General features: G+C 38.7%; 1 protein-coding gene across 2 annotated transcripts in view; it reads left to right on the top strand.

The window, feature by feature from the left end:
* Positions 1-16,330: 16,330 nt before the first annotated feature.
* Positions 16,331-25,013, top strand: part of LOC105483561 (zinc finger homeobox 4) — a 188,528-nt gene continuing 179,845 nt past the window's right edge. For both annotated transcript variants that reach the window (XM_011744445.2, XM_011744442.2), the window contains exon 1: positions 16,331-16,703. The gene's annotated coding sequence lies outside the window, so the exon portion shown is untranslated. The remainder of the gene's footprint in view (positions 16,704-25,013) is intronic.

Genomic DNA, 25,013 nt, shown 5'->3' with positions numbered 1-25,013 from the left:
TGACTGACAGCCTATTTTCATTTACACTTTTATATGATTTTTAACTCTATTTTGGAAGCAACTTAGATAATTTTTAAAAAATAATTTCTTAATGAAGCATGTAGTTCTATGCATGTAAAAATATATCTACCAAATGTTTTAAAGACAGTCTTTCTTAATCATGAGCAGAAACCTACTGACCATTAAAATAGAAATGGGTATTTAAGCTTCTGATAAAAGTTAGGTATCTTTTATATACAATATCTTGCTCTGTTGTTTATGGCTTTCAGTAGAAATTTAACAATATCTGTAATAAATAATGTCTTTTGCAGCCTAGGACATCATCTGTCACTTAGGCTTTAATTTTGCCCCTGTTTGAACACCCTACAACATATGCACTTCTCTTTTGTCTATTATCCTAGAGTTGTGCTATTCCCAAATATTGACATCATCTACTTTTATCAGCATTAACTGCTCTGCAGCTTCCCAGGCTCATGCTCAGCTCTATTTCTTCCTATTGATTATCTTCCTCACTCCAGCAGGTAGCTAGCCAGCGAGGCTGTCCTGAGAAATAGCTTCCAATGACTTTATACGCACAATTTACACGGAATTGTTTAAAGAAGATATTAGCCTCAATACAAATCAGTGAACCTCATTTAGTCAATACTGCACAATTCCGCTGTTGGCACCCTGTCACATGTTCGTCTTAACAGTCAGCTGCCGTACCCAATCTGCACATTAGCCATAGTATTTAGTTTCATATTAAAATGAAGCCAGATTTTTTCACTTTTGCTTTTCTTTTTGAAATCTTTTCAGTATACTTTTTTACATCACCTCACTGAGCCATGTGATAGTAATATATTTTGAAATATAAAAACTTGAGATTAAATGTTTGATTTTTGACAGTGTTCTTAAATATAATAAATTCAAAAGGAAATACTGTTAAGTTAAAATGGAGTGTTTTTCATTAAGTCCAATCAAATGGTAGACAACAAAGGATCTTTTATTTGAGAATATGAAGTGAAAATGAAAACCAGAAAACCTTTACTAAGAAAAGGTCCAGCTAAATTATGTTGGAAGGAGGTCTCCAGATTGAGCCTGGGTGTTTCTTTTACTCAACGTGAATTAAACTAAGATATGCTCTAAAGAAATATCTTACAAAGAAACAAAACTTATGCTTTTTGGAGATGAAAATAAGGTCTAAGAACAGTTGACTTTGAAAATAATTCTAAAGAAAGATCACATATGAAAAAAATTGCCACAGCATCTGATCTTTTCTTATAATCATAACAGGGAAATGTTTAGAGTAAAGTAATGCTAGTCCCTTCTTTCTCTCCTATGGCAATGCTGTAAAATTCTAGAAGGAGTGTTTATATTTCAGAATTGCTCCTCCTTAAACTACTGGTTTATGATAGTTAATGAAATGATATCCAAATGTTGAAAAAGGAAAAATCCAAATGAAAATCTAAATGTGAACTACAATGAATAACTAAGCAATATAATGCTACTCTGAATGTTTGTGCATCTATTACAAAATGAACTGCAATACATTAAAATTCTTCAGTGGTAGTGTAATATATAAGTGAAGGTTTACATATAAAAGCTTTAGCTATCAAAAAAAGATCATTATAAAATATCATCCTAAACGTTTACTTGAAAATATCATTAACATCTTAGAATACATTCTGAAAGTTGTTATTACACCTATTTGCATATTTTTGTAAACCGAAATAGGTAAGAATAAAGCACACCGATCAAAATAGTCTATTTGTTATTAAATGTATCCTCTAGCTTTAGTGGCTGAAGGGCAGAAAGACTTGGGGAACATGAGAAGCAGAGAAAATAGTAATTCTAGTTTTAGAGATTTTTAAGGTCTGTATATATCACATTTTAACTAAAAAGCAACAATTGAACAAAATGACGATTTTAATAAAAAGTGATAGTAATAGCAGCATTTTGAAAGTTAACATACAATAAAAATTATATAATAAATAATTATAAATATCTCAAGGTTTTCTTTCTTTTTCTATAAGATGCTAACAGTGATTTTTGTTTGACCTTTGCTTTCTTTTCTTTTCTCTTTAAATAGCTTTAGTTAAGCCCAGGTAGAAAAGACATGCTAAAAGATGGGCAGACTATCTTGACCATACATCTTCTCACACATTTATTGCAAACTGACACTCATACAACAGTGTTTTTACTTTTTTATAATCACAAAGATTCAACAAAGAACAATTCAGGTACCAAGGGAAAATCACACTCCAGGAAAAAGAGAAATGTTGTCACTGCACATTCAAGCTGCATAAATACAGGTATGGCAAAAATAATTGTAATATTTGTGTGATAGCATTCAAAATAAGTCAATGATCTAAATATGAAAGGGTTTAGGTGTAGTTATGTATATGCATTCATGTATAGAAATATTACATGTAATGCGCAAATATAAATTCTAGCCGAAGCTAAAATGCACAAACATTATTAGGCTTTTTCAGTTTAAAATATATTTTGATTAACATGTATCTATATATTAAGAACATTTCTACCAACTATGCTAGTCCATTTATCATGTAATATTCTTATATTAAATAAAGTTGCTTGCTTTATATATTGACAAACATAAGAATGTTCTCAGTAATGAAAATGTAAGCACAAACAATGGACACAAGGTAGGTATTTAAAACTAACAGCAAAATAGTTAAAGATTTCAGAGAAATAAAAATGCTAATATTTTCCCCAAAAAAACTTTCCAAATTAACAATAACGCTTTAAGTGTAAGTCAATGTTGATTTCAATTTATGTCAAAACATGAAAATCTCAAATAATAATATTCCATGATAACTTTTAAAATAAGCTAATTTTCTTTAAATATTTTGTTTTAATTAAATTTCTAAAAGAGAAAATTATTTTTGTTTTCTCAGTCCATTAAGACCTATCTATAGAAGAAAACATGATGCTAAACCTAAAATTGTTATAAACTTTATAAATTTTCATATTTATGATGCATATTAAAGATTAACATTAAAGATCTATAGTGACCACCTGCATAGGTTACCAAGACGTTGCCAAAAAAAAAAAAAAAAAAAACATGTGTATCATTTCACTGCATTAGTTTTACTAGCAAAATATTCTGGACAGATTCCAGAAATTTCAAATAAATATCTTTTTCATAAATATTTTGATGTGTATGATCTAGTCATAAAGACTATTTTACCGCCAAAAATTTAAAAGCATATTGAATTCTATGAGATTATCCTTTCTAGAAATGTAAACTTAATGTATCTAAAGTAAATACACACACAGGCACACACATACACACACAGACATTTTGCCAAGAGACATTCTGTTTTGATTGTTAAAGTGAACTGAAAATGAACACATTAAGATGATTATTGCATTGTCATTTATGTAATTATGTAGCTTAAAAATACATAATCATTTCAGTTAGCCCTAATTTTACATATTTAACAATACAAGTATTGTCATTATTAATTTTTATAAAGTGAAAATATTTTAAAATATTAGCTAACACATTTCTATTCAAATTCTAAGACAGTGTTACTTAAAAATATACAATCAAACTAGATAGCTAATTGGATTTATTTCACAATTTTTAATTTGATTTTTCTATATAGAAAAATATGTATAACAAACTACAATATTAAAGAAATTAATTTTAGTCTTTTTATAGAGTATTTTTAGACATCTATTACCATCTATAGAAAACACAGATATATCATACATGCATATATATGTTTGTGCGTTATGTATGCTATTTATGTATTTTGCACAGAGAAGAAAAACATTGTCATAATCTAGAATAAATAAAGATGTATGTGTATGTGTGTGTGTGTGTGTGTGTGTGTGTGTGTGTGTGTGTGTAGAGAGAGAGAGATGGAGAAAAAAATTGGTACCTTACAAAAAAGTTAAAGGTGGGATATTCACATGTTTGAAAATTAATCTAAGGGTATTATGTTATCATATAAACATTAATAATGATTTATCTCTCTTCCTCTTAGTGTTTGGAGGGTGTGTGTGTGTGTGTGTGTGTGTGTGTGTGCGCTCACTAACAAGAAAGTGGATATTTGAGATGAAGGGAAAAGATAACTGTATGGAGACCTAAAATAAGGCACTTTGGTTAAAATTACTAAATTAAAACTTAAATCTATTGGGGTTTACTTTTCCAAAATATGAAATACTGAACCTATAAAACGGGCATTAGAATTACACTATATTTTGAAGATTTTCTATTGAAAACTTTCCCCACGTAAATGCTTTTATCAATACTACCATATAGTACTATAAAATATTCTTAAGGCATGTATGAAAATATCATGAAATGAACCCAAAAGTTTCATCTTGCATCACAAAGGTGAAGAGTGTTAGTAAAGACAAAATTCCTTATCATTTGATTCTGCTATAACTGTTTCAAGCCTCCTACTGTAATACTTTTTACGTATATCATTTGTTGGTCTTCCAAATTTGTCCTTTTCTCAATATTCTAGGGCTGAAAAAAATAATATAACACTACATGTCAAGAATTTACATAGCTACCTAAGAGTTAATATCTTGGCCATCTTTAAGACTATGCATTTAGTTATAGCCTCAGTAATGTCAGTGTTACAGCATTCAAGTGATGCTATTAAAGGACACCTTATTAATAAGTGGGCATCTTACTATGACCTGACTACTTAGATTTCTGAAGCCATACACACACACACACACACACATGCACACACATATTTGTATAAAAACCACCTTATGTAAACTCTTCATCCCCATGAGGGTAGCAATAGTGTTTGTTGTCACAAAGTTGACAAAAAGCAGTACACAAAAAGTTGTATGTGATTATCAAGTAGACATATTCATTTCCTAATTCCCAGACAATTAGCAAGTATAAAACTATACCTTCAGACGCCTCGCTTCTAATGCTAAACTAATGACACAACAGAATCAAAATACATTAGGAGTAGGGGAGGGGAGATTGAGAGCCAAATACCTTTTTTGAGGCTCCACAATGGGTTGAGGGCCTAATTATTTTTAAGTATAATCCAACCAACCTCTTCTCATGCTTAGCTGCACTGAGTGACACTATTTGTGATGCCCAGTGTGCTGAAACTGAGCAGGTTGCTGTCAGTTTAAAAATGACTATAATAAAAGTGACCATGAAGATGGATCTTGTGATTTTGCGTTTCTAATCAGTCATCTGTGAAGAACACTTTTGCTTTGATTCAGCAGACTGGTGACAGCCATGATTGATAGTGCACGAGGATAAAAAAAAGGTTATTAACTGTCTTACTATTAAGCTCAATGTATTACCCCTCTAGGTGCATCTCATACTTTAAGTTAAAGTACTTACTCAGGTAAGGTCAAGAATGAACTCTATGGAGACGGTATCCATCCTGTTGAAAACGAGTGAGGCATCCTTGTATTGATTTTTTTTTTTTTTGTAGCATTTAAGCTATGTTTAATTCTACTGTCTTATTCATTAAAGGATAGAAATTTCATCCTTCTAACAGCATACATATGGAAAGTACTAAAGGTGTAGAAAATAGCTTTAAATGTAAAGATTTGAATGTAGAGATAACTAGCAACATGTGTGTGGCATATACATGAATCCATATTTAAACAGATGGTCATACATTATACAACCTATGAAGGTACTTTTAATGGTAAACACTGAAATTGATTTATAATTAAAAAATAAGTATCTGTGTTGTAAATGCAAAAAATTGTTTCAATTTTCAATCATCCATAAATGGCAAGTTCATGATAAAGAAAAACTTAAAAATTCAAAGGATGTCTTAAAATACCTAGGCGTTTGTTTTGGTTTAAATTCTTTAATTTATTAACTTCATCTCATTTAAATTTTTTAAAATTGGAAATATTAACATAGAAATGAACACTTGAGTGACAGCATTCTTAAATAGCATACTATATACAAACACATACACGGATAGTATTATAGGTCCCGAAGTATTTAAAGTTTTTCAGTAACTGAGGATATGCCATTAAAAGAAATAGTAAAACACTAAATGTCACCATATTTCCTGTGCTCATTTATTATTACAAAAGCCAAAGTATACTGAAATTTTTTGAACATTTTTTTAAAACTTATTGTTAAAATATTTTAAATTTACAAATGTAGTTTCAGGAGATAAATTAAACATATGCATTTTAATTTTAGATTACAGTATTATGTTTCTTCATATGTTTTCCACTGTAAACACTAAGCACATGTTAAATGTAATGTGAATTAGCCAAAAATATTTAAGGACATCAATACCTTGGCATTGAGGTAGCCATTTAAACAATAACCAAATCTCAGCTCTATGTGCTTGGCGGTTCCTCACTGAGCAACTCTGCACAGTAGCGCAGAATAAGAAAATGTTACCAGTATGACATTAGAGTTTCAATGCAGGAAAAATTGTATTATGTCCAAATGTTTTTTCTAGAATATCATGGCCTGTTTCTCCAGTGCCAGTAACTATGCCCATTTTGGGTCTATAATAAATTATATTTTGAAAATATACTGTTTTAATATTGGGTCCTATCAACAATGAAATACAGAGAAAGTAAGGAAATGAAGTTCAAGATTTCATTGAATTTTTCTTTATAGCCTGAAACATTGGCTCTCCATCCTACTCTGCTTAATATTGCAATTGCTGCTTTTAAAAGCCTTTCTAGTTCTCTAGCATTTTATGTATGCCAAGTACAATTTAAATACTTACACATTGAAACCCTCTTCATAAAAATGTTAGATCAATATAAAAATTGTTTATTTAATGAATCGTGTTTATGTGGAGTGGACTTAAGTGTAGATTTTATAATTCATACAAGATTTCCTCAATAAGACAAGTTACCTTTGTTATTAAATGAATTTTCCTTTCTGTCCTATACAACTTCAGCAGGTAAACTTGCATTCCAAAATTTAGAAATCATGATGAGATAAGTGACCAAGGGGGTGTTTGGTCAATGATAGCATTCTATATTCTTGTACAAATATTTGTCAAAGGTTTCACAATGAAATTGTAAGTTAAGAAATATGTTGTGTGTTTCTCTAAAATATTGTTTGCTTTTAAAATAAAAAAAGAACGATGCAATTCCAATCTATCTCATGGTAATTTACACAATGCTCTGAAATGTTAGTGAAATGCCCAACTTCCTCCATCTGCCTAATTCAAAATGTCTTAAGGAAAATGAGGAAATACAAAGGCTAGGTAGGCCTTAGAGGAACACACACATTTCCTGGTGTCCTCTGTTTCTTATGGAATCAGGATCTAGAACACACAGTACACGCAACACACATTTTATGAAAGAACAAGGCAAAGACGATTTCAGGTAAAGTTTAGGTAATCTCCAAGGTAGTCAATTACCATTACCATAAATGAAATTAAAGTTGAGCAGACTCCAACAGTGGCAGACAAGAAAATTTTAAAATGCAACATCTTCCTTTATCCTTTTGGAACTCCAGAGCAACATCTTCCTTTATCCTTTGGCGCTCCAGAACAGAATGTTGCATTCATGTTCAAACAAATAACAGAACTGGCAAACACACACACACACACCCCTTGTTTGTGCAAACTCCTTCCATTTAGTTTTGAGCCTATCGTGACCTGTTTTCATAGACTGCTGGGATACAAGGCATCTTTAGTTTACAGTTTCTAAGACTTGGATTCCTTTTAGTTTAAAACTCTCTTCTGCAGTTCCTCCAAGCCTATATGCATCTCTCCTTCTCCTCCCTTTCTCCTCCAGAACCTACTAGGGCACATAAGGTAGGGGTATGGACTGGGTGGTGCACATATGTGTAGCCAGAACGTGGAGATCGGCAGCTGCTGTCCACTCCCAGACTGTGTACCTGAGCGCAGTGGCCACTTTGCTCTTCCGCCCAGCCCACTCCTGCCTGCAGTGTTGCTGCTGTCACGCCAGCCGGTGATTTGATAGGCTTGTCGGGTTGCCATGGTGTTGACTTCTTGCCTCTGAGGAGCTGCCCAATGACTGGAGGTCTGGGATTAAAGCGGGAAGAGGCAGCGGCCACAGCGAATTTCAGCGGCAGCTGCAGCAGCTAGAAACAAGAGGCAAGAGGACGAGGTCTTTAGGTTGCGTCCCCCTCCTGCAGTCAGGGCTGCTAGTGAGGGAAAGAGAAGAAAGGGTGCACAGTTGAAATGGTGACCACTCGAAGTCAGAAGATACAAGCGAGGGCTTTGAGACCCGCTCAGGAACAACTCATGAGCAATCAGCACGCGCTGAGAGGAACCGTCTTCCAGAATTCGTTATTATTCACATTAGACATTACTGGAGTGGGTGGTAGGACTGAGAGTAAAAAGGTGTTAAAAGGGACCTAAGTAGTTGATACATTTCCCCCCACACCCTACCGTTCATTTGGGCAACGAAATAATTTGACAGATGTAAAGGCGCTGTACGGCGAACTTTATATCATGGAAACTGACTTAACTCCAAGAAGCGAAAGTGCAATTAGACAGCAACCGAGTACAAGAAAATAGTTGCCTTGGACGGAGGCTGGTGGGGCGGGGGGTGAGGGGGCGGGGAAGTCAGAGAGTGCATGTGCAATGCACAACCCCAGACGGAAATTGTAAACTAGGAAATGAAAGGGAAAGAAACCGCTTCTGTTATAAATTAGTAGGTAGGTGAAGGTTATGCAAAGAAGAAAAGGGAAAGTAAAGCTGTTAAAAGAATAGAATAAAACCCCTGGGAGTTCCACTCGAAATCCCCCTTTACTCCCCAATCCAAAGGGAGTAGTAGGAGGAGAAAAAAGCGCATTCTGGTGTGATGAGAACTCTCTGGAATGTCTGGAGGAGAGTATAGAAGTGCGAGGGTAAGAAGACCCGGGTGCTAAATAAATCGCAGGAGAGATAAATGGGGGAGGGGCAGGGTAGGAAAGAAATAGTCCGCGATTCACCCAAGGGACTAGGAGATTCAGAGAGATTCCAGCAGAAGGAAAGGAACAGAAGTTCAGGCTCCCAGCGTAAGGAAAGGAGGAAACGACAAGAATCCCTAAGAGAAAAAGAGGAAAAAGGTGTGTGCTGCTGAGGCGGGGCGTGGGAAGACAACCACAGTCAACTGGAAGGAGCCAAAGTCAGGCGGCAATTACTAGGACTTCGGCCAGAGAGGGCAGAAGATTGTGTAGACAGGCGGTCAACCAGAGCAGCGCGGGGCAAGACTCACGAGCGCGAAGCCAGGTGCCGCGCCGTCCGCGCCCCGGCTCCAGGCGACGCAGGGACTTTGCTGGCAATGAGAAGGGCTGCTCGACCAGTCTGCCGGTGTCACGATTCCCCGCGAGTAGCAAGCACACGCCTCACTAACTACTTTACAGCCACTTCCATTGATTTTCTTTAACAAATAAACATAATACCCGTTACAGCAACACTTCCTCTTGCTGCCGCAGCTAGAATGCCATAAGCTCTAATGACTGCATTTCTCCGGACAGCAGTTTTCACATCTCCAAATAAATCGTTTTCCTTCACTTCAGGTTTGGAGAGGCTAGTCCTCGCCCTTCTCTATAATTTGGGAATCACCTTTAAGAATAGGTAGAAGACAAGTCCAGACACTAGTTTGTAAATCTGGTAGGGCTCACTCTTATTTGCATATTAATTTTGCTTATAAGAAGTAACTCAATTTGGGAGGGAACCGCCGGCAAAGAAATCGACTCCTTTACGTCTGCAGGGAAATCAACATTAGTTCGGCAGGCACACCTAAGCTACTGCCCTCGAGTTGTCTCTTCAAATATTCCTTTAAAAATAAAGTATTTATTTTAAAGTAGCCCCCCTTCAAACGCCCGTTTCTGCTGAGGTTCTTCCATACATGTCAAAGGGTTGTTGAATTATTCATTATTGTAATTACTATCATCATTGTCATTATCCCTTTCCATGTGGAAATAATTTTATTATCGTAATTTGATATCTGAAGAATTTCCTGTTAGTCGTTTGATAATCATTTTTTTCTGCTGAAAAGAAAAGTTTTGTTTATAAATGAGATAGAGAAAATGTTTTAAATGCTTTGATGTTTGCTATAGATTTCCGTTTATCTAATCGATCGGAATGCCAATAAAATCGATTAAAGGTTTAGTGTTTTACAAACAACCATTTTGTGCTTTTTGATTTTACGTTCAGAATGATTTTAATAAAGCTAATGCTTTCCTTTAACATTCTCCCTTGGAAAAAAAAAAAACCTAACTCTTCATCGTTTTTCCTTTTATTATTAGAAATTGCCACTTAAAATTCTCTTAATAGGAAAATAAACAAAAAGTATAAGCAATGGCTGAAATGGTTTAAATTTCATTCTCTTATTGCTCAAGGTATTTAAATAAAGCCCTTTAAAATCTTGGTGAATTATATGCGATCATTCAGTGATTGCGGAATATTAAATTAAACTTAGATAAATCCGCATTGAAGGAGGCAGCACCCAATCCTGAATTTATTTCCCATTTTCTCTAACAGCATCACTGCGCTCCTCTCTTTGCAATGACAATGTGCCAAATCTGGGCATTTTGAAAACATTTTCCATATGCTTTAACAGGGGACTGATAGACAAAGAAGAAAAGGAGATGATCTTTTTGCTCTGAGGTATATTTTCTTTAACCTTTTTCTCTTAGACTTTAGTTGATAATCATTTTAAAGGAAAAGTTTGAAAATCATTTAATGCATTTCTTTTTTGCTTTCACCTTTTCCTATCTTGTCATTTATTTCTGAATTGGTGTTTTGTTTATAATTTAATGTAAAGCTACCATTCCTGTACCTTGGCAAACCACATTTTCTTTCAAAATCTTTGATTCATTTAGTTTCTGCTAGTTGTCTTAAGTAATTAAAGATAAAAACAATTATACATTTTGTAACTTAGAGCAGATGGGTTGTTTTGTTTTTTGTTTTGTTTTTTGTTTTTTTGCTGTAGGATTTAATAGTTCTCTTGTATCTAATATTTAGGGACATTACATATAGTGGTGGTGGCTTTTCTTCAGCTGTAAATATCTGCACATTTGTCTGAAAATGTGGGTGTTTAGATGAATGCAATGTCGTTTTAAAATAATTTTATTTGGTGGCCAGAGTTTAGTATACTGTCTATACAGCACTTCTTTGACTAGATATAGATGCCTTTAGGTCTAAAATATCACTTTATCTTCTGCTCAATGAAATTAGTTATTCTGTCTCTGTGTGTGTGTCTGTCTGTATCCTCTCTCTCTCTCTCTCTCTCTCTCTCTCTCTCTCTCTCTCTGTCCTTTCCCATTTGGATCTTGTCTTGGAGCTCTTCGCCAGACAGAATGTAACATTTTCTTTGGATACTCTTGCTGGAAATATCTCCATATGTATTTGAGGATTGTGTGATTGTGATCTTGGTTTTTGGTGGTGTGAAAATGTATGTGTGTTGTGGGGAGGAACGTGATAAGGGGTCCTCATTAATTTGCATAAAGGCTGTGGAAGTGCTTATGAAGTTAGTGAACTGCTATTGTTTGGGGAGAGTCCTGTCTGATTTGTTTATAAACACTGGGCTGGTTGCTTAGAGGGAAAAGAGGTCACAGCACTGTCTGAGCTCTGACCTCTGAAAGGCCAGAGGGCATCTGACTTTTCTCTTTCTTCTCCCTTTCCCTCCTCTCCTCCCTTAATTCTTCCTTCCTCAAACCTTCTAGCCCCTCCCTCCTTCTCCCTTCCTTTCTTTACCTGTGTCTAACTCTACATAATGACTCCCCTTCCCCCTAAAAAGTCAGAATCCCCAAGAGAAAAAAAAAAAAAAAAAAAAAGCTAAAACATTTACTCCAAAGTAAAAGCCAAAAGTTGACTTTAATCCAGAAAGAGAGAAATACACATGGATATAGAGGTGCAGAGACAGAAACCCGGGAACAAAAGGGGGACACTGCTATGCTTTTTAAGAAAAAGAAGAAGACCATAGAGGAGATAAGAGTGTAGCTGGAGGAGGGGAGGGATTCAGGGAGGAATTTAACTGCCCACAAATACTACACACATATATACACACTCAAAATGCCTTTCCCTTTTGGATTTCCACTAGCTCACTCCCTCCATCAAAGAAAGTGTCCATTCTCAATGTTAGATCATATTTTAAGACCCCCGCTTTTTTGTTAGTTCTTTAAAAATATATACCTCGTTCTGTATAGAAAGCTTGGGATCCCTCATCACACACAGAGCCACACAGACACATACACCCCACTATTTCTTGAATTATTTCACTATAAATATGTGTTTATGACACCTTCCAAAACAAGTCCTGCACCTTTCCATTCACTGTCAACTCCACATCCCTCCCTTGCACAAATACCCCCCAACCCTGTCACTCTCCTCACCCCCCTACACACACAGTGACAAATATTGGTATCAGGCTTAAGTGTGTTTTGGAAAAGGGTTGCTAACTTAAACAAAAATGTTAGTTAACACACCGCCTTTGTTAAATAGCCCCCGGGGGGAGAAGACCCAACAAAAAGAGAAGAGGAGGAGGGGGGCTGAGGATGTGAAAGTGTCTGTGGTGATATAAAGAGTTCCTAACGCTGAAATCTTGTAATACCTCGTTTCAAACTGAGCTCATCTATAGACCCCGGAAGCGCGGTCAAAAGACTGGAAACCTTTTTCCCCTTGGGCTGGAGATGTTCTTGAGCTGGAGGGACATTGGAGAGAGGGAGGAGGGGTATTTATTAGTGAATTGGTGAGGAGAGGGTGGGAGAAGAACAGAACAAACAGCTGAAAACTCATTAGACCGATTGTGAAGAGTGTCCTCGGAGTGGATTTGGGAAATAAAATACGCCGAAGAAAAAGGCCAGAAGTGGAAATTACCTTTTGTCTCAATGTTAATTACTCCTTGCCTCCAACACTCAACACCTAACCACCTGGTATTCCTTTTTGGTTCTCCCCTAACTCGGCGCTCAGTGTCAGGGTCCGAGTGCTCTGCAGTGGATAAGGCTGGCCTGGGGTTGCCCTGTAAAGTGTTGAAGAGGCTATAGGGAAAGTTCTTAGTGCGGCAGGGAAACCTCTGCTCCTTTCACTTTGAAATAAAAAGTGACCCAACGTTCCGAGAGGGCGGCGGCGGGTTCGCACAGAGTTTAGGGACAGTGGAATGGGGGTGGGGCAGGGAGTGGGAGTCAGGGTCAAAGGTGGATGGCAAGGCGTCCGCAGAGACCCAGGAGGAGCAGCTGGGTTTCCTGACGCTGGGAGCCGAGATGTAGGGAGCAAGGGGCTGCGGCACAGCGGCGCAGCCTGGTCCAGCCGCTCGGATCGCGCTCGCGCCCCATAGCGGCCCGCGGGCTGGGCTCGGGCTCGCCCGCCTCCCCTCGCCCCTGCCAGCGGCGCCGCGCTCCGCGCTCCGCGCCCCCGGGCCCACCCCACGCAGTCCCGCCGCCGCTTCAGCCCAACAGCTCTCCTCACGCTGGCGCGCTCCGAGGCCAAGCCCTGGAGGAAACTCTTGACTCTGCGCTAGAACCTCTCTGCCCCTTCCCTCAGCCCATTAACCCCGACCCTCACCTCCAGCCTCTCTTCTTAGGGAAAAGGTGAAAGAAAACGAGAAAGAGATGGGAACAACAACAACCCACACACACACACACACACACACACACACACAGACACGTTAGGAGGAGAATCCTCGCCAGCAAAAGAAAGGGTTGAGAAAGTGGGCACCCCTTACACGTCCTCTTTTGTTTTCTTACTTAGAAATCAACCGCCCCCACCATCAGACACACACACACACACACACACACACACACACACACACGGATACACACAGTTGTATTTTCCAAGAAAAGACGGAGGAGGTGTAGAGGAGAAATAGCCACCAATTTTTTTGTAATGGTTTTCCTGATTTGACGTTTGCTGTTTTGACATTAATGACATTAATGTTATTGATGTTTCAGGGAGAAAAAGGCAAAAGAAATAAAGAACTTGAAAACGAAATGATCATCATTTCCCTATTCTTCCATGCCAGAAATAGACCTCTTTCTTCACCTGAGCCTGAAACAGACTTATTGTTCTCAGGTGTTTCCTTCATCATATGCATTTACCCGTCTGAAGTCGCAGGAAATGGTTTTTCCATCAGTGAGCTTGTACATGGAGCCCTCTCCCGCAAAGGGCTTGATCTTTTCTGATTTGAACCTGAAAGTTTCCCTGCCTTCATTTCCCCTCAGTCTCTTTAAAAGCTCCCATTCCCCTTCCCCATGCACACACCTCAAATAGTTTTTTTAAAGCCAGAAATTTTGCTCTCTGGGGCGTTTTTCAGTAAACAGTAACGCTACATAAACACCTTTTTCACTTACAAGTTGCAGAGAATTTAAATTTTACCCCTGTGTGCATGTATGTTTCTTAAGGCATATGGATAAGCCCCACTGAGGTGCAATCAGATACTGCTAGCAAATTGGTGATACAATTGCTGTGTAAAGGTGGGGCTGTAAACAAAGTAAATTTATAATTTTAGAAAGCTTTCCACTTTCAACAAATTTCTTCCCAAAGAAGTTTAAAATCCAATAAAGTGTTTGGAGAGACAGATGATTTTCTTTCTGTTAACATTTGGTAGCCCTGGCTTCTAAAACACTAGTACCTGCACTGACTCCGGATCCCTAAGGTGGTGATTTGCTTTTTTTCCCTCTTAATAAAGACCATATCTAGGGTGTTTTTTTTGTTTTTTTGTTTTTTTTTTCCCCTTCACTCCATGCCTCTGGACTTTCATTGTAACTTTAGCCAGCTGCTGAAGGCAACCAGCTTTCCTGATCTGGGCCTAGGTCTGCTTTTTTGAGGACTGTGCTTTTATCCTCCCAGGTGTTTTGTTTGGTTTTTAATCCATTTGCATCAGTCCTAGGATCTTCCAAATGTTCCCTGATAATGCAAGGTTTTAGGCCTGGAAAGATGCATTTTTGCAGCCTCTGTAGTTCCAAATACTTGTGCTATAAACCTTTCTGTTGGTATTTGGTAGATTTGTGCTTAAGGCCTAAGACAAGGTTTTGAAGCAGATCCTGGCGATCCAGAACTTCAAAGGCCTGTCAACTCAAAGGCAGCTGACACATCACCTGTCCAGGAAGCTGGACATTGCAAGTATTTCCTGTTTTTAGCTCATTTGATTTGTTATTCTTACTTTCTGTTTAAAATTCCTATTTTTGAAATATTACAGAGATGGTGTCTACCTGTGACCTGTAGTATAGTAGTTATAAGTGCATCAAGATGCTGAGTAGCAATGCACATATATATATATATTCCATATATATATTCCAAATTCCGTAGGGGGTATTTAAAAGTATGTCTATTCCTAGTTTTAGTTAATTATCTTTTAATGAAAGTGTCACTCATCTTCACATCTGTAATATTGGAAAGAGATAATTAGATTTTCAAATGAGAATCAGCCACCTTAAATTTTGCACCAGAAAATACCAAGTATATTTCATTCTAATGAGATCTGTAGTGGGGTTTTAAAATTCATCATAGTGTGCTTCAAGAAAGATAACTCAACAGACTCAAAAGATGAAAGGTTTTTCTTTTCTAAGTCTTCTTAAAGTTATTACATTGAACTTATGCAATTCTGATAAAATATTCAAGAATATTACATAAAGGCTAGAAGTGTACCCCCCCCCCCAATCATTCTTGCAACCGTCACTTATTCTTATTTGGAAGTTTTCTTTGACTAACCGCTTCCATCTCCCATAACCTGAATTTTCTCTCCTGCGTATACAAGTGAAGGATACGTGTTTAAATAGAGTGCCTAAGGATCCAGAGTGCAATTCCTCCTTTGAAATAGGCTGGGCTGAGCGGTGTTTGCACACAGGCCGGCACCCTTTATTTACATATATCTGCATATTTGCTCAGGCCCCCGCATTTCGCCATTAAAGTGCGTTCATGTGCTCAGCAGAATAAACTCGGCAGAGAAAAGCTCTTCATTACCCTAACTCATATTTCTGCTTAAAGCTCCCTAGTAAACAAATCTCTGGTCCGATAATAATTACTTTGCCTCATTAAAATTAAAAAAAAAAAAAAATCTCGAATGGTTAAAGGGCAACGCTTTGGCGGTATCTATGTTTTATTTCCTTCCCCTTCTTGCTCTGTGTGTGCCTGTGTTTGTGTGTAAGAGCGTATGTGTGTCTAATGAAGTTTGGGAGTCGCGCGCAGGGGCGCGTGGGGTGCGAGCCCCGGAGGTCCCCATCCCCTGTCCTCTCCGCGGTCGTCGCGTCCGGGGCTCCAACCGCAGCGCTCGGAGCCTTGGAAGCCGTGAGGCTCCGGAGCTGCTCTGAGTCCAGGCTGCGCGTCATTTGCAGTCTGGGGAATGTTGATCACCTCACTAATTACACCTCTCTCTCCCCCCTCTCCCTCTCCCTCTCCCTCGCTCTCCTCTCTCATTCCCAGAGTGCATATCGGGAATAGACACACAAAGACATGCGCACTCAACTTAATCAGCCATTTTTTTAAACAGGGCTAAAACGATAATAATTAGCAGAATAAAGACATATCGGATTTTCATTTCCTTTCCTCCTTTTCCCAACCCCTTCACAACCAAACAGCGAGACCGCGGTCGGCACATGCTTTAACTCCTCCCGGACCCCCGAGGACCGCTCCATGCCCCCCACTTTCTGCTCCAGCGTTTTTATTTTCACCCAATAAAGTTCGAGGATTATTTTTTATTTTTTTATTTTTTTAATGAACCCTCTCGTTTTACTTGGATGTGATCAGCTGTAAGTAAAATAAAAGCAAAACAAAAAAGAGGCGAAGATCGAGTAGGAACTGCAGGGGAAATGGAAAGTAAGTTTTTTCTTTAACTTTTATTGAGTAGTTTGTGTTAAATTTAGGTCGAGTATCGATTATCTTTCCAGCCTGATCTTGCACAATCTTTGATATTTCGCTCCCTCTCTCTCCCTCTCCCTCTCCGCCTCTCTCCCTCTCTGCCCCTAGCTCGCTCGCTCCTGCTCGCTCTCGCACACATCCCCTCATCCCGACCATCTCTTCCGCTCTGCCCCCCTTTTCTATCTCTTTCCCCCTTTTTTGGCTCAAGGTTTTGCTCCGCTGAGGGAGGGAGGGGGCAGTGAGGGACCTGATTTTCCACTTTCTTTAGGGGGGCTGCGTTTTTCGGGATTTAACTTTTGGATTAAGTGGCGGAGGATCATCTACATTTGCTCAGGCAGTTTTCTCTCCTTTTCCCTGTCTTTTCGGGTTCTGCCTTCACCGCGAGCCCCGGGCATTCTAGTGGCTGGGGGAAGCTGTCAGCTCCGCAGCGGCGCGGGCACTGCCAGGGGTCCCTGCTCGCCCCGCGCCCCCGCACCCGGATCGGGATGACTCGTCCTCCGCACTCATCCTCCGAAAGTTTGGACGTTGGTCGGTGGGGCTGGGAGCCCCTCTCTTCCTGCTCTTTCCCTGCTTTACCCTCCAACCCCCACCCCATCTTATTCAGCCTCGTTTTTCTTCCTCCTTTTACCACCCTCCCCTCTTCCCCTTCTCAAGTTTCCCGAAGGTCGCTTAGTGTGCAGGGCTGGCGGACGCCCGGGGGTTCGTGCGCTCTGGGGAGGGGATTTCAAGAGACTGGGGTGAACGTTGGGGCTGGGGCTGCAGGTAGACACCGGCCCACCGGAGCGGGCGCGGCGGGCGCTGCAGAGGGCTGCTCTCGGCGGCGCGGGCGCGGGCGCCGCGGAGGGAAGGCAGGTCCGTTAGGAGGCGGGATCACCCGGCCTCTGGGCCGGGGACCCGGGAGGCGGCGGCTGCTTGCTCGGGACGGAACGCCGCTGGGTGTGGGTTAGACCAGCGGATAGACGCCCGCGGCTTGGGGTCAAGAATCTTTTCCTTTCTTTTTAGCAAAGGGCAAGGGGTGTGTGCGTGTGCGTGTGTGTGTGTGTGTATTGAGTGTCTGTGTTCGGCTGTGAGAACCAATTCGTTCTTCGGCCCCCCTAAAAGGGTTCCATGCCTACAAATGAACTTCACCTCCTTCGCTTCTCCAAGCATCAAGTGCGCCTTCTGGCTGGGAGCAGCTAAGGGAAAAGGGGCTGGAATGCACCGGGTCTCTCGTTCCTGCTACTTCTATCCACTCCCAACCCCCTTCTCTCTGCTCTTTTCTATCAGAAAAAAAATAAATTTTCTCATGAAATTGTATAAAGTTTCTCTGCCAATGTCCAAGTTACAGAAGGTTCCCTATCCTAACCCCCTTCCCCCAGAAGACAGTGCACTGGTTTCTATTTCTTTTGTTACCTGTGATCCGGGCGGGGGGCTCCTTTCGGCCGCTCAGGCTGGGGTCCGGCCCAGAGAGGAGGCTTCTGCGGGCGCCTTTGACCGCGACTTCTCACTTCCGCGCGGTTCTGGTGAGGTTTTAGCTACCGTTCGGTGAGACACCCTCCTTGTAGGTACCAAAGGTTCAGATCGCAAACACGGACCCCCCCACCTCGACCCCTACACACACAGAGACACACTCACACTCAACACACACTCACAGACACACATTCTCCCTACCCTCCCCCCCACCTCCGGCCCCCACCTTGTCTTTCCCCTCCCCCCTTCCAAAAAAAGCACACACACATATACACACAACAACAACATTCCCCCCCCCAAACACACACACACAAAAACCCAAAGACAAGTTCACTGGCAGAAGATGGTGGATTGACACTGTCTCAGACAGAGGCAGGTTCACCAGGAAATCTGGCCGTCCTGATTTCTGACAGTTGCATTTCCTCTCCTTGAGTCCTCCCCCCCACCCTTTTTATTAACTCTGTTCCATGTTTAATCAAGGATCATGTAGATGGCAAAAGGAGAGACAGAGAGGAGAGAGGAAGAGAGAGAGTGGGGGAGAGAGGGAGAGAGAGAGAGAGAGGGAGAGAGAGAAGAGACAAGAGACAGAGGAGGGTTTTTTTTTTTTTTTTTTTTTTTTTTTATTGTGTTCTCCTGGATTTTCAGTGGCTTGATCCCTATAAACGTGGAGTGGTTAAAGCTCATATGTAGTATTATATTTTTAGTTGGGTGGATGGATGGAAGAGTGAGAGAGAGGCTGCGGCTGCCGCTGCCTTTTCGGGTGTTGCTTAGATTAAGGCTGAGACTTGGCTGCGATTGGGACGCGACAGTGACACGGGCATCGATCGCTTCCATTGAGAGCAATGCAAAAACACAGCCCGGGTATGTAACACTCTCGGTGCCATCAACACTTGTTTTACTTTGTATTTACTGGCAAAACTGACAGAGCAAGCTCAGACTTTCTTTCTGTTTTTTTTTTTTTTTTTTTTTTTTTCTGTTTCTTCTTTACTAACTGAAGAATACAAACAATTGTGTATAGAAATTGCTGAAAATGATGGTTTAAATAAAACAGAAAGGAGATATTCAGAATTATTTCACTACCTCTGTGACTGACTGTGTTTCGGAGTTTTCCTTTTCCACTGAGGAGCATATTGAAGAGAATGGAGGTTTTCTTTTTTCCTTCCTCATCTTAAAAAAAAATATCCTTAAGGGAATATTTGATAGTTTTCAAGGTTTGTGGTTTCAATCAGCAGGAAGGCACACAAAAATAAAAGATGGCCAGCCAGCTGTTTTAACCTCTTGCACCTGGCTTCAGTGTGGGGATCATAAGGTTTATACAGTTATTTTTTTAAATGGTTTTAATATTTATGGCATAAGCTAGGGAGAGCATCACAGGGTTTTTATTCAGTTGCTGGCTGATTTTGGATTTTTAAAAAAGTAAACTCATATTCAGGTGTTTTCATGTTTATGGCAATGAAGATAGGGTCAATGAAATATGGGGGAAATATCATAAATCTGAAAAGTGAAATGTACCCAAGGAACAAAGAAAGGTCAGGTAAACCAGCTGTGTAAGTCAAAGCAATAGCACCAACTGTGGGACAGGGATAGTGGACTCTGGTTCTATGAAGTGAAAGTTGCCACTTGAAGTTAAAGATGAGGCAAACATGTTCAGCGCTTTTGTAATATTTTGCAGTTTTTAGCAAATGAGCCCAAATCTGTTCATTAATTTTGAGCTAGTTGGATTATTTTAAAAGATGCTTCACCAGCAAAGGAAAACATAAAGGAGGCTGAGAAAATCACCGTTTAATATTGCAGAATTTACTGCTTCCATTCTGACCATGAGCCTAAATTTACACAATGAAATTTGATTATCTCTAATAACAATATTAGATCCTGCACTGGATAGATGAGAATTGAGGTGGTTTTGTTGATTGCAAGGGTTTAATGTTGCATTTCAGAATCTGATGTGGTTTGGCCTCCCTTCCATTAACTGGAAAACCCCTGAGGTTTTACAATTATTTCTTAAAGATAATACATTTAAGATTGCACTGGTAGGCTGAAGAAAAGTCATAAAGGCAAGAAGGGAAGCCCTTAATAACTCTTGAGATTCAGACATGTTCAGCAGTTAGATTGGCTCTGACTTCACCAAGGGTCGACAATGTGTCATTTCCACGAAGCCAAATTGCCCTCTGCCTATATGATATTAATGTGCAAATCAATATTTCAGGGATTAAATTTCCCTTCTTCATTTTTTATGGTTTCTACCTCAATAGGTCTCAAGTCTATTAGAAGAGGCTGGATGATTTAAAATCTTTCACTGCAGAATGGCTTGTCGTAGTCTTGTTTCATAGACCATTTTAGGATTTTCGTTATAAAGACTAAAGACATCCTAAAGAAGTTGTGAGGCAGTGTAGACCCAGGCTCAATAGTGTAAAGCCCTTGTTCGATTAAGAACTAAAAGGTATTGAAAATATAATACATACGTTTATGTAATATATATGTACATTCTGCTGCTTTAAAAATATTATGTTAATCACCTATTGATTTATTTCAAAATCAATTGAAGCTCCTTTCTTATTAATGATTTGTTCAGCTTTCTTGAGGACTGTGTTAATTTTCTTAAAGAGTATGCATGAATTAGCTTGGTGTGAAACTATTGGGGCAGAGGGTTTTTCAATTAGCAATACTTTCCTAAGAAATATTTTCAGAAACCGTTGTTTATGAGAGTAATAACCCAGAGGTGTCATTTGCATACATTGTTGTGATAGCTATCATTGCATTTTGTGGCTGAATGACTTAGCTGATCTATGTTAAATGAAACCTTCTTCAATTCCTTTTACATTTTGTTTCTAGCACTTAGTAGGTGCAATGTTTCTTTTTATCCTCTTAGAGAAAGAAAATTATGAAAGAAAATATGTGACTTAACTGGAAAGAATACAAAGCAGAAATTTGGAGGGAGGTCAAAATAAAAGATTGTGACTTTATCACATAATCTTGGGAGGGCCTACTGTCTATCATTTGGTGGTGTTTTATAGTCTAAACCCTCTGGACCGAGTTCCGCACAGCTGCACGAATTTCATATGTGATAGAACATTTTTTCCATTCAGTGTGAAATGTTCCTTCCTAAAAAACGTACACCAGACTCGCTTAATTTAGTCTGTTAAAAGAAATGCACATGAAAAAGGACAAAAGGCTCTTTAATCTCTGCAAGCTGTTTGTTTTTCTTCAAGATTCCTGTCTGTTTGGGTTTGAAAAGTCATGTTTATTGAGGAGATGATTCTGAGGTGTGACATTAAAATAATATATGATTTTTGGACTGGTGGCCATGCTTCTGCTTAATTTGCAGAACTACTTTTTATGCCTGTCAAAACACAGCGTTAATCTATCCTTATTTACAATTAATCTCAATAAAATTAATCTTAACTATGCTTTATTCAGTGGCTTAATATATCTAATTATATTCAATTAACTGCTGTCATAGTAATTAACATTGCTTAATTGCCTCTGCATATATTTATGTAAAGCTCATTAGGTGCTGCTGACTCCTTTTCCCTTTCCTACTTGCTATTTTTGCTGTTGTCAAACCACGTTCATCTCCCAATGTTCGACAATGTCAATGAGAACAAATTCTTTCTTAACATTTTCTTGAAATGAATGTTCCTGCCTTCCTTTGAGAAGATACTCGTTATGAGTCTTTAAAGACTAATCCATCCCCCTCTCTTCATTTTCCTTATCCCTGGTCTCTAGCACTCTTACAAAATATGTTCTGTCATTGTTGCTAGAAATATGAGAAGCCAGGTTAAGCTTTGTGTTTATAAATGAGGAGCCTTTCTGTGTCTGCCTAAGGGCTGTACCCACAGGGAGAGGGTTCCCCCCCCTTCTAAGACCACTCTAAGGGTTAAAGACTTGGCCAAGGTTCAAACTGAGAAGCGCCCAGGGAAAGTGCATGTGAATATGTACAAGTTTCATGTAATTAGTGCTTAATTATATTAACATATGCAAATTGTCAACTTAGGAGCTTGTTGAGCTGGCAAAGATCAGCTAGGCACAATTGCAGTATTGTTCTGAAACAATAATGGATTTCAAGTTGGATTGTGGAAACACATAACTAGCTATCTAATTTAACTCATACCGTGGTGAAATTTCATTAGTCTCCATGGAGACTGGTTTAATTGTGCTGACTAATGTTCTGGGCTGCAGAATGTCCTAAAAAGAAAGCGTTGTTTGCCTAATCCACCTTACAATGACACTTGTTTGTACATGTTTCCCTTGTGTGAGAATTTGCATATGCAAATAAATAGTTTCTCTGCCCCATTTGTCATGGCTGTTCATTACCCATGAAGAGGACATTGTTACTAGGCTGTTACTGAGTCTCCCAAGACGGGATAGTGTCAACCAGTCCAGCTACATTCTTTCATAATTTGTTTCTGATTAATAGACCAGAGTGAGTCTCATTCTTTTTGGGCATCTGTAAAAGGAAGGTCACTTCTGTCACAGAAAAGAGTTTCTGCGGTAACTGAAGGACTTTTTCTTCTTCTTCTTCTCCCTTGTCCACCCATTGGTTAACATAATCATATTTAAAATAATAGATTCTTGTTCTAAGAATGCCTCTACTAATAATCTCTAGTTTCCTAAAGCAAAAAGATAGGAAAAGAAAGGAGATTCTGTTATTGGAATATTAATCCTGTTTTTGACAGAAAGGTAAACTGATATAATTGCTTTTCAGTTGAAGGAATGGGGGTTTATACAAGTGTGAAAGCATCGGAAAAGGATTTGCATTTTTTTGCATAATGAAAAGCTCTGTTGAATAGGGTCCTGAATGGCTGACTGAATGACTAAGATGAAAGGAAGATGAAAATGCAGGCTTCTCTTTCTTTATATCTGTGCTCCGCTCTCTCTAAAGTTATGTTTGTCCAAGACTTGAGAAAACAAGCAGGGGCTCAGATTTCAGCAACTTTATAAGATGCTGTGTTTTCATCATCATTGGGATGTAATGTGTATGACAATAGTGCAGCTAGAAGATGATCAACAGAGGTTTGTATATAGAAGGGTTTCAGAAACATGCCAGGCTAGCCAAATATTGACTATTGGGTATGAGGAATTCCCAGCACTTTGCTGGCAAAAACAATTATTTTAGAAGAGCCAATAGTATGGTGTGGATATTTAATTCAGTTAATGATGGAATATAAAGTGCCTGTTTTTTACCCCATCGGCTATAAATAACTATCTCGATTGGTGAAACACTTCACTTGGGAAAGAGTTGTGTAATCTGACTTTTGGCAATGTTAAGTGTTTTAAGTGGCCTATCAGCTTTTGTAGCTGGGAAGGGAGAGAAGAGGGTACAGATGTATTTTCTTAAGATTTAATTCATGAAGTTCTGAATGCAGTCTTCATGTTGCTTTGTAGGTGTATTGTGTATTTTATTTAGAGATAAGTCTTTAAAAGTGTCTAGGTATTGTAAGTTCACTCTTGGAGACATTTGTAGTAGGGTCCCCTGTCACTAGTTAGGGATGTAACTGGTTATCAGTTGACAATGTGATCAACACTCTTAATGATGTTTCTTCAACCATCATTAGGACAGTTAAAATACCAAAAGTGTTAAGACTCTTTCAAAGGTGGGAATTGGTTCTTTTGTACATATGTAAATCAAATACAGTGCAGATAATTATTTATATGTATACATTTTAAACAAGCTCTTTCGCGTTTGAAGTCACCACTAATGATCATGGCTGCCTCAGAACAGGACTAAAAGATTTCATCAGATATTAATCCAACTTGTTTGTTGCTAGATTTTATAACTTCCATTTGCCTCATCACTTTAGCAGTTTTGTTGTTGAGGTACTATTAAGATGGTTAGATGGAAACTTGGGAAATCACAAGTATTTTTACATAAAGTGTAAGGGTTGACTCTTGAGTACAGCATATTGTAAAGGAAAACTGTTTGATCTATGTTATACAGTCCCCCAAATTTTTTACTAGAGTCCTTTTTAAAATTTGTCAAGAAATTCTGGATTGCTTCAGAAACTTTTATGGTTAACTTTATGATATGCTTGAAAAAAGTCTTAAAAGAACAAAAAAATCCACATGGAGGCTATTCTTTTACATGCAGAAGGGCTTATTAAGGTATTTCCATAAGAAAATGTGTTAATTTAAAAAATAAATTCATTTATATTTTAAGACATTGTTAACAAGGCACCATGTGTTGTAACTGGCAGTTTTCCAGCCACCATGGAAGTGGATCACACATGGGTTAATAGTAGCTTATGTGATGTCTGCATTCTTATGAAATGGGCAAAAGCCCAGGGTATTCTGATATCAAGATTTTAGAAATTAGACAGAAAGCAGAATATATGTTTATATGTGAACAGATGGACACATGTGAGAACTAAAAGTGCACAATTTCTCTTGGCACTTGTTTTAGTTATCCCTGATGATATAACCAAGATCTTAGTGCACTCACAGTCTTTGATGGCTAAAGACGAAATGGGCTTTTAATGAGGGCTCAGTGGCATTATTTTCTTGCATAAGGATTGTGCCCCTTGTGATCTTGCTGGACTTGATGTTCTGTTAATTCCCTAGTTTCAGAGGTTCACAAGTTGCCTTGAAAGTTTGATATGGTTTCACATTTGACATACAATCCTCAGTTCAAGAATGGCTGCTCTCTAGTTTCCTTTTCTTTTAAAGGTTTGTGAATAGAATAAAATATTTGCCACTTTAAGGCATATTTGAGTTTATGCACTCGACTTAAAAATGATTTTGGCACTAAAGCCATATTTAGTAGGCAGCTTATCTCTAATATAATTAACCACCTTAACATTCTAGAGACTGGATAAAATAAAC

This window comes from Macaca nemestrina, chromosome 8 (assembly GCF_043159975.1).
Source record: "Macaca nemestrina isolate mMacNem1 chromosome 8, mMacNem.hap1, whole genome shotgun sequence".
NCBI classification, from domain to species: domain Eukaryota; kingdom Metazoa; phylum Chordata; class Mammalia; order Primates; family Cercopithecidae; genus Macaca; species Macaca nemestrina.
This window is presented reverse-complemented; position numbering and strand designations above follow the sequence as displayed.